The 10,822-nt window shown below is 46.5% G+C and overlaps 1 long non-coding RNA gene across 1 annotated transcript; it reads left to right on the top strand.

The window, feature by feature from the left end:
- The first annotated feature begins 2,994 nt into the window (after window positions 1-2,994).
- LOC140631541 (uncharacterized) lies at window positions 2,995-8,790 on the top strand. Its single transcript, XR_012029082.1, has 3 exons — window positions 2,995-3,317; window positions 4,226-4,440; window positions 8,535-8,790. It is a non-coding gene; the product is annotated as an uncharacterized lncRNA (long non-coding RNA).
- Window positions 8,791-10,822: the final 2,032 nt, after the last annotated feature.

Raw genomic sequence — 10,822 nt, 5'->3', positions numbered from 1 at the left:
GGTGCTTTTTTTCCTTCTTTTCTTTAATTGAGGTCCTGCCCTGGACTTGGCTTCGGCGCCGAGTCACTGAGTCACCCTCTGCCCTCAGACAACACTCTGTGCTGCCATCCCTCGGGGCACAGCCTTGGCCCCAGGCCCCCCCAAAACTAGCCTGACGCAGCCAAACAGGAGCCTCAAGACACGCGGTAGCGGAGGCAGCTGGGGAGACACTGCTGTTACACCGATGTGCCCGGTGGGGACCCTGAGCAGCGGCGCGCAGGCTGTGCTTTGGCCCGGGTGGGGCGCCTCTGCCCCACAGGCAGAGCAGGGGTCCCGAGGTCAGGGAGACTCGTCCCAATGGGGCCGCGGCCAGAGCGGCCTGCGTGGTGCGTGGGTGGCCTCCCCCGAGCTGGCTCCCGTCTGTCTGGCCGTCCACGCTCGCGGCCTGGGTCGACCAGCAGACTCTGGGGAGGCGGGCGAAGGGACGTGGCCAGGCACCCTCAAGCCGGGACACGGCACCTCCAAGTCACGTTTGCTGGAACAACCTCTTGGCACTTCTGGTAAAACAGACGTGGTCCTAAGGGACTTTTCCAATGGCTCTGGGATTTTTTTTTTCCTTTTTTATTCCTTTTTACTGCATCTGTGTTCTTAAAGATAATTTGGGGTCTGGTCGGTTTGATTTCAGCAAAAGAGGAGAAGCTGGGTGCTCCCCACTTGGGCCCCTGTCATCGGCCCATGATGGCACCGTGTTTCCTGGCTCTCTATGGATTAGGGAGTCACCCCCCCCCCCAGATGCCTCATCTCCGAAGTGCGGCCCGGCCTCCTCCGGGCGAGGCCGACTGGTAGAAGGAGCCCCCGACCTGGGACCGGGTCTGCCCTCAGCGCTGCCCAATGGCCTTTCCCAGAGTCCTTTTCTGCTTCAACGGAGCCGCCCTCACCGCCTGCTTCCCAGACGCCGGGTGCCTCTTGGACTCTAGGAGGGAAGCCTTCCTGTCCGCCCTGAGGACAGCGGCCCTGGACATACGAAGGGGATGCATCCTCTCTCGACTCCTGGCACCTGCTGGGCACCTGCCGGGCACCTGCTTACCGCTGCAATGACCAAGGCAACAGGTCCGACCACCCGCCCCACCAACCACCGTCCAGTGGGTCAAGTGGCCACGGCCAGAACCGGAGCCACCTTCTCGCTGCCCGGGGCTGGGGCTCAGCCTCCCAGTGGGCGAGTCAAAGCGCAGAGCAGCCGCGGGAGGCAGGTGGGCACACTGAGACCCCAAGCTCCGGGACTTCCAGGGACACCGGGAGCCTCTAAGGGCTGGAGCCCCGGGCAGAAGGGACACACTGTGGGGCCTCGCACATCAGGGCTGCAGCCCCCCACCCCCGTGTGACTGAGGAGCCCCCGCCCCCCAGTGCGTACCCAGCTGCAAGTGGCGCCGGGTGGCCCGGGACCCGCTGGCGCCGTGCCCTCTGCTGGCCACAGGGTTACCTGCCCGCATTGCCCCCCCCCTCGACCCACCGCCCCCTGGACCCACCGCCTAAAGAGGAGGCTGGTGGGCTGGGCCCCCTGACCATTGGTGGGGGAGCCCGAGCTCCCTTGCACACCTGCTCTGCGCTCTGCGGGGCCATCAGCCTCTCCAATTAGGTTTCAAAAACACTTATTTGGGGGCGCCCGGGGGCTCAGCGGTGGAGCATCACCTCCAGCCCAGGGCGTGACCCCGGTCCCGGGATCGAGTCCCACGTCGGGGTCCCTGCAGGGTGCCTGCTTCTCCCTCGGCCTGGGTCTCAGCCTCACTCTGTGTCTCTTGTGAATAAATACGTAAAATCTTTAAAAAAAACAAAAACAAAACAAAACTAAGAGTTCATCAAAATTTTAAACTTCACCAGTAAGAAAATTAATGAACAAGTCCAAGACTGGAGGAAGGGGTCCCAAAGCATCCCGAACAAGCGGTTTGACGTCGGAATGTCTAAGAACCCCTTCGGGCCTTGGCCAGAGAGCACGGGGTGTGGGGCTGAGGGCTCAGTTCTGGGGCCTCCGCCGCTCACGGCCCTAACTGCTGGCTCTCGGTACAGACCTGGAAGTTGCTGAGCAGCGGCTGTTCGGTGGCCCCAGCCCAGGAGACCAGTCACTGCACTGTGACCCAGGTGACCCAGGTGACCCAGTGCCTCTCACTGCAGCGCGACAAGCAGCACGTCCACACGCTGCTCACCTGTGCCCGTTAGGGCTCCATAAAGCTGGAGGACAGGGTCTTTCTACGAGTTGGTAACAGGGTGGAGGACACCCTCGGACACCCGCCCTCCCAGGGACACACGCAAGGGCTGGTGAGCCAGCGGGGACGCTCGCTCCTCTCTCTCAAGTGCCACACATTCGCTTTGCTGTGACAAAGTAAATTATGTAAAAGCTTTAGAAAACCTTTCAGTGGGTGCCAGGGGCTCAGTTTGGGGGGCCAGCTCTGGACTCCGGCTCAGGTCTTCCCCCCAGGGTCCTGGGATCGAGGCCCGTGTCAGGCTCCCGACTGGGCCCGGAGAATATTCTCTCTCCTACTGCCCCTTCCCTGTCTCTCTCGCTCTCTCACTCTCTCTCTCTCCAATAAATAAACAAAATCTTTTAAAAATAAAAAAAGAAAAAAGTTCGGTCATTTCTTATAAATTTAAATGTAATGCCTTACTGTACGATCCAGCAATTCCATTCTTAGGTTTTTGGCTGAAAGGAGTGAAAACTTACCTCGTACAAAAGGATTTATACGGCAATGTTCACAGAAGCTTTACTCTTATTTTTATTTTTTTTAAGATTGTATTTATTTATTCATGAGAGACACAGAGACACAGGCAGAGGGAGATGCAGGCCCCATGCAGGGAGCCCAACGTGGGACTCGATCCCGGGTCTCCAGGATCACGCCCTGGGCTGCAGGCGGCGCTAAGCCGCTGAGCCCCCGGGCTGCCCAGAAGCTTTATTCTTTTTTTTTTTTTTTAAAGATTTTATTTATTTATTTATTCATAGAGACACAGAGAGAGAGGCAGAGACACAGGCAGAGGGAGAAGCAGGCTCCATGCAGAGAGCCTGACGTGGGACTCGATCCAGGGTCTCCAGGATCACGCCCTGGGCTGCAGGCGGTGCTAAACCACTGCGCCACCGGGGCTGCCCCCAGAAGCTTTATTCTTAAAATGTGAAACAATCCAAGCATCTATCAACAGGAAAATGAACAAATAAATTGTGTTGGATCCATGCCAGGAAATGCTAGCGGGCCTTTACAAAGGAAACGGGCCCTCGGTGCACATGACAACACAGAGGAGTCTCCAACACGTGTTCCTGATCCGAGGAAATCCCACGTGAAGGAGCACGTCGGGTAGGACCCCACGCATATGAAAACTAACCCACAGTGAAAGAAATCAGACTGGTGCTGGCCCCGAGATTTGGGGGTGGGCCCAACGGGCAGAGATAAACTGGAAGTGGCACAGAGGAACTTTCTAGGGTATTAGAAGTATTTTAAGTCTCATAAAATGGGGGCTACAGGCAGGCATGAACTTGCCAAAACATATCAAATTTTAACAATTAAGAATTGTGCGTTGCGTCGTATGTACATTATCCATCGATAGGAATATCGTACAGAAAGCCGCGATGAACATTTGTGTGCAGATTTTTGTGTGGACTTACGCTAAGGTCTCTGCTAAGTGCCCGGGGATGTGACTACTGAGCACCCAGTAGGTGCAAGTCTTTGCTCAGTGGACATTTAGGGTGTTTTTGGTCTTCTGTTATTTGGAAATAATACTACGATAGACATTCCTGTAGGAATTATTTTTTTTTTAAGATTTTATTTATTCATTCACGAGAGACAGAGAGAGAGAGGCAGAGACACAAGCAGAGGGAGAACCAGGTTCCCCACAGGAGCCTGAGGCGGGACTCTATCCAGGACCCCGGGTCACAGCCTGGGCTGAAGGCGGATGCTCCACCGTGAGCCCCCAGGTGCCCCTCTTGTAAGAATTCCTACAGGTCAGTTAGACGACAGACTCCTAAAATACAGCGCCTGGATCAAAGTTCATGCGGCATTGTAATTGAGATGAATTTTGCCAAATTGCCGCCAAAATGACATTTGTGTCGATTTTTTCTTTAGGAAAAGGAAAGAACCAGTCAGTCTCCTAATCCTCTCACTAACAGTAAATTCTCAAAATTTGATCACTGTTAGTCCGCTGGGGAAAGTGTGGTCTTCCTGTGATGACAAATGGTCTAAACACATGATGCTTTTCACATCCCTAGGAGCCCTTTGTATTTGTCTCCTCTGCTACTTGACAGCTCCTCCCTCAGTGGAGCTCGGGGATCAGCGGCGTTGTCCCTGTCAGGCCTCCCGCCCCGGGAAGGCCACATCTGTGTCTCCACTTGTCGGCTGAAGGGCATCTGGATTGCTTCACTTTGAGGCTCCTACAAACCCACTATGGACGACTTTGCGTGAACATACGCGTTCAGATTACTAGGTGTGTACTGGGAGCGGAATTGCTCACTCACGTGATAACTCCATTTACTTTCCTCAGGACCTGCCAGGTTGTTCTCCAAAGTGACTGCACCGCTTTATATGTCCACCGGCAGCACATGAGATTTCTAATTTTTTTACATCCTCATAAACAGGTGTCATTATTTGTCTTTTTTGTTAAATCCATCATAGCGGGTACATAGTGCTATCATCTTGCACTGTTGATTTGCTTTTTCCTAGTAACTACTGATTTGGGCGTCCTTCCATGTGCTTCTTGGTCACGTGTGTGTCTTTTCTGGGGAAATGTTTGTTCAAATTCTCTGCCCATGTTTTCACTTGTTAGCTGTCTTTTATTGTTGAGCTGTAAAATTTCTGTCTATATTCTGCATACAAGATCCTTATCACATATATGATTTGCAAATATTTTCTGTTCCTGGGTTGGTTTTTTTTTTTCTTTCTTTCTTGATAGTGGCCTTTGAAGAATAAGTTTTTAATTTTGATGATATCTAGTGTATTTAGGGGTTTTTTTTGTTTTTTTTTTTTGCTCTTGCCTTTGGTGTCATATGTAAGAATCCTTTGTCAAGCCAAAAGTCATGAAGATTTACCCATATATTTCTCTTTTTTTTAAAGATTTTATCTATTTATTTGAAAGAGAGAGAGGATGAGCAGGGAGAGGGGTAAGCAGACTCCCCACTCAGCACAGAGCCAGCCTCTGGACTCAATCCCAGGACCCTGAGATCATGACCTGAACCAAAGGCAGATGTTTAGCCAGCTGAGCCACCCAGGTGTCTCCCATCCTTTATTTCTTTTAATAGCTTTATAGTTTTACTTCTTACATTCAGAACTTGGATCCATTTTGAGTTAATTTTTGTATATAGTGTGAGATAATGTTTCAACTTCATTCTTTTGCATGTGGATATCCAGTTGTCCAGCATCATTTGTGGTAGACTTTTTACCCCACTGAACTGTCCGTGCGCCCCTGCCAAAAATCAACTAACTGCAAGTGGAAGGGTTTATTTCCAGAACTCAGTTCTATTCCATTTCTAGTAACACACGGTCTTGATTATTACAGCTTCGTAGTAAGTTTTGAAATCAGGGAGTGTGGGTCCTCTCACATCATCCTTCTCTAAGAGTGTATTGGCTTTTCTGAGTGCCTGTCATCTCCATCTGAATTTTAGCAGGAGCTTGTAAATTCCTAAGAAAAAGGCAGGTGATGGGGATCCCTGGGTGGCTCAGTGGTTTAGCGCCTGCCTGTGGCCCAGGGCGTGATCCTGGAGTCCCAGGATCAAGTCCCGCATTGGCCTCCCTGCATGGAGCCTGCTTCTCTCTCTGCCTGTGTCTCTGCCCCTCTCTCTCTCTCTCTCTCTGTGTGTGTGTCTCACGAATGAATAAATAAAATCTTAAAAAAGAAAGAAAAGAAAAAGGCAGGTGAGATTTTGATTGGGATTGCACTGACTCTGAAGACCAATTGGGAAGTAATGTCATCTTAACAGTATCAAATCTTCCAAATCCATGAATATAGGATATCTTTCTATTTATTTAGGTCTTCTTTATTTTAATAGTGTCAGGTGGTTTTCAATATATATATTTTGTATTTTTTTTTTATATTTTGTATTTCTTTTATGAAATTTAGTCCTAAGCATTTTTGATGCTGTTAAAAATGGAATAATATTCTTAATTTTATATCTGAATTGTTTGCTGCTAGTGTATACAAATACATTAAGCTTTTTTAATATATTAAACTTTTATATTGATTTCATATCTTCAAACTTGTTAAACTCACATTTTAGTTCTAATAGTTATTTTGTGAATGCCTTAGATCATACCTGTGAATATAGTTTTACTTTTTCCTCTATAATCTGGATGTAATTTATTTCTGTTTATCTACTCACTTGTTTACTTATTTGCACAATTGCCCTGTCTTGGATCTCTAGCTCCATGTTGAGCAGAATCGATGAGAGCAGATTTCCTGGCCGCCTTCCTGGTCTTCGAAGGAAAGCATTCAGTCTTCCACCATTAAATATGATGTTGGATATGGTTTTTCACAGATAATCTTTTCCAGGCTTCAGAAGCTCCCTTTCTCTTTCTAGTTTGTTGAGTGTTTTTATCATGAAAGAATATTGGACTTTGTCAAGTACTTTTTCTGTATCTATTGAGATTATGTGATTTTGTCCTTTATTCTATTAATGTGATATATACTTTGATTAATTTTCTCATGTTAACCAACTTTCAGGTATTTTATTGTTTTACAAATTACATCTTTATATGTTATAAGCCCATCAATACTTTCATAATTATCATTTATGCAGTGGTCTCTTAAATCAGACAGGATAAGAAAAAGGTAACAAAAATTCATCACACTACTCTTTTTTGTGTTTACCTGCGTAACTGCCTTTACAGCAGTCTATTTCTTTGTGTGGATTCAAGTTATGATCTAATGTCCTTCATTTCAGCCGAAGGACTCCTTTTAGTATTTCTTATAGGTAAGGTCTGACAGTGATGGATTATCTCAGTTTTTGTTTATTTGGGAGTTTCTTGTTTTTTCAAGGATAGTTTTGCTAGACTGAGAGTTCTTAATCGACAGTCTTGCGGTGCTTTGACTACGTGGCATCCCACTGCTTCAGCCTCCACTTCTCTAATGAGAAGTCAGCTGATCTCCTCATTGAGGTTTGCTTTGGATAGGTTGTTTTTCTCTTGCTACTTTCAAGATTGTCTTTGCCTTTTGACAGTTTGACTCTGATGTACCTAAATGTTGGTCTCTGGGTTTATCCTACCTGCAGCGCAAGGTGTGTGGATTAATGTTTTTCAACAAATTTGAGAACATAATGACAACTATTTCTTCAAATATTTTTCTGCCATTTTTTATCTCTCTCTCTTCTCCTCTCAGGATTCCCATTATGCATCTGTTGATAGGTTCGATGTATCAGGTCTCTGAAGCTCTGTTCACTTTCTTCTTTCTTTATTCTGTTCCTCGGGCTGTATAATCTCAACTGATCTATCTTCAAATGACTTCTCTTCACTAATTCTGTCCTCTGCCTGCTTAAATCTCTTTGGAGCCCATCTAGTATATTTTTCATTTCAGTTATTGTACTTTTCAAAACCAGAATTTCTAGTTAGCTCTTTTCTATAATTTCTATCTCTTTATTATTTCTCTGTTTGGTCAGATATCATCATACTTTTCTTTAATTCTTTAGACATAATCTTTTTTCGTTCTTTAAAGATGTTTATAACAGGTGATCAAAAGTCTTTAACAGTAATTTGAATGTCTGGGTTTCCCCAGTGGCGGTTTCTAATGAATACTTTTTTTCTCCCTTTGAATAGGCCATTTGTTATTATTTCTTTGCATCTTTCATATTTTTTTCTTGAAAATTGGCATTTTTAAATAATATAATGTGGCAACTCTGGACAACAAACTTCTTCCGGGGTTCTTTTTCTTATTGTTGTACTGATGCCTTTTTTGTTTGTTTGTTTGTTTGTTTAGTGATTTTTCTGGACTAATTATCTAAATTCAATATTCTTTGCCACATATGGCTACTGATGTTTCCTCCTGGTTAGTTTAGTGGTCATCTACTGATTAGACAGAGACTTCTTTTAGTACCTGAACCATTAAGTCCTCCTACTTTTGCTATGAAATGTGTGTGTGTTTGTGTGTGTGTGTGTGTGTTAAGCTATGTTTTCAACAGGCCAGCAAGCAACTTACAACTCTGTCTCAGTGTTTACTTCCTGCTTGCTGAGAGCCTCAAGGTCAATCATGGTGTAAGCCCTGCACAGGTCTTTCTTGGGTGTATATACAACCCAACACATGCATGTGGCCTTCTAGAATTTCAGGAACATGCCAGTGCTTTTCCAAGTCCCTATGAATATTTCATTCCCCAGCTCTTCCCTTCAGGAGTTTTGATCAGCCTCTTGTTAGCCCCAGCTGGTATTGCTACCCCAGGCTGCTGATTGTTTTTGACAAATGCCCTCAGGATATGGCTGTTTGCACAGAGCAAGCACTGAGCCATGTCAAATAAAGATAATCCCTAAGAAGGGGGCTTTTTCAGGGAACTGTCAGATCAAATAGTGATAATTCTCTGGGAATGGGGTTTTTTTGGAAAGCTCCAAACCCATTCTGTCCTCTCCAGTGACTGCCAGGCTGCTGGTTTTCCCTGCCATAGCTGTGAGAATTTTGGTTTGCAAATGCACCACGGGCCTTGAAAGGAGGATGGGAGTAAGGTAAGTTAAGACACCACAAAATTTGGCTATACTTACCACAACTCATCCATTTTTCTTGAATAAATTATACTCAGAATGTTGAAACCTTTTGGCTAATTTCCAGAGCTCTGAGAAAGTTAATTTTGACCATTTTCACTAGTGTTCTCCTTGTTTTTTGAGATTGTATATTTTCAGAGGTCATTATTCTTCCGCTGTTGAAGTGCTTTTCTTGGTCTGAGTTTTTGTGTTATTGTTTTTTTGATTTAGGTTTTGGGGTTCTTTTTTTAGCTGGCTCTTGGAGGAATGGTTTTTCACTGCATAGCCTTGGAATTTTTTTCTTTGAAGTCAAATATTCATTTATTAGCATCTGTTTCAGTGTTGATCACTCTGTATCAATTTTCCTTTCAGCCAATAAATTCAAGTCTACTTTTGTTTCAGGAAAGTTGTTTTGAATTTTGACCCTAATATTTTTTTCTATCCCACATTTCAGGTTTCCTTAACCAAGGAACAGAATGTCCTCCTCTGTTTTGAATGGTTTCTGTCTTCTGCTGAAGGCTGTCTGTATACCACTTGTTTGCCTTTTCAAAACAAGGCCACTCTATGGAGACTTTTCTGTATTCAAGACAAAATTTAGAGACCTACGTGTGTTTCCCCACCCATGGTAATTATAAGAGTAACCATTATTATAAGGTAAACATCTAAGGCTTCAACATCTGATGTCATTTAATGACCACAACGACCTTGTGAGCTATGTATTATCTTCGTTTTACATTTGAAGATACAGTGGCTCAGAGCAGTTAGATAACTAGTCCACTGCCACCCAGCAGTTAAGCGTCAGAAGCAGGATGTGTATTGAGGAACATCCAGCTCCAAAGTCCAAGTGCTTCAACAGGCTGGCATAGTGATACTCATATCTGCCTCCACCAGGGCCCCATCCATTGATCTGGGACACTTGCCAGCTCATCATCCCTGCTACGGCGTGACAAGCTGAGGACCTGGCCTATTTATCTTATTAAACAAGTCCCCTCTCAGAGCTTAGAATGGTTCAGTGCAAAGATAGCAAATGATATGACACACATGCCACTTCTCCCCCTCTGGCACACATGGAAGGCTTTGCTAATTGAACATGGCATTCTTCCCCTCTGTGCTCAGTTAGGTCAGGATCCTTCTAGACCCGGTTTTTAGAGCAGCCGCTACCAATCTATTAGAGCTGACATGCAAGTTGAAAGACTATCCCTTATCTAAATAGTTTATTAAATAAGGAGGCTGAACTGGGGAGTGGCAGGTGGGGGAGGGGGTGCAGAGGAACAAATGAGTTCTCATAGAATGAGGAGGCTGAGCCCATGCAACAAATATAGGCCATCAGATATTTCCAAGAAAAAAAAAATCCTCATTTGTCCAGAATTTGGGAAGTGAGTGTGAATCTCAGAAAAATCTAGAAATTTCTGGCTATGGCCTGATGCCAAGTTGCACCGCCCTTATCTAATAGCACATTTGCATTTTTGTGTGAGTGTAACTGATAAAACTCTTTGGGGTCTGCTTTCTGTGTTGCTGAAACCCTCATGTCTGACTTTCTAAGTCTCTGCTTTAACATTCACTGCCAGTAAGTGATCCACACGGCCTCGCTCAAATGGCTCTCTGGTGGGCGGCCTTTGCAAGTGCCCAGGACCCCGCTGGTATGGGATGGGGGTAATGAAGAGCCCCTGATCGCTGACAGCCTGGGGCGGCCCTGCGTGTCCCAGTCCCAGGGAGCGAGAAGCACCTGTCCCCTCAAGCTTTGGTTCTAATACCTGAGGCTCCTGTGGGGATGAAGGGAGCAGCCAGGCCCCTGCCAGAGGGTCAGAAGCTTGCCCTGCAGACCTCCGGGAGCCTTTACCCGGCAAGACGGATGGCCGGGGGCCGAGGAAGGCAGTGAGGGCTAAGAAATGATGCAAGCCTCGGCATAATTGGATTCTGGGTTTCCGCAGAGTGTGCTATCACTGCTTACAAATGGGGCCCGGCCACCGAATTGAGTTATCAAGCGAGCAGAGTCCTGAGTCACGGATCGCCCTTCGTCCACAGCGGGCCGGAGGCGGCACTGCGTGGGAGATGGCAGCCGGGGGCTCGCGGGGACACCTCCTCCTAAAGCACGAGAAAGAAAGAGGCCGACAAATAGTCTCAGGCGGGCGGTGTTTCTCACTAAATCCAAAAGC

The sequence above is a fragment of the Canis lupus genome, chromosome 4, assembly GCF_048164855.1.
Source record: "Canis lupus baileyi chromosome 4, mCanLup2.hap1, whole genome shotgun sequence".
Lineage (NCBI taxonomy): Eukaryota > Metazoa > Chordata > Mammalia > Carnivora > Canidae > Canis > Canis lupus.
Note: the sequence above shows the minus strand (reverse complement) of the source record. Positions and strands in the feature narration are given on the sequence as shown.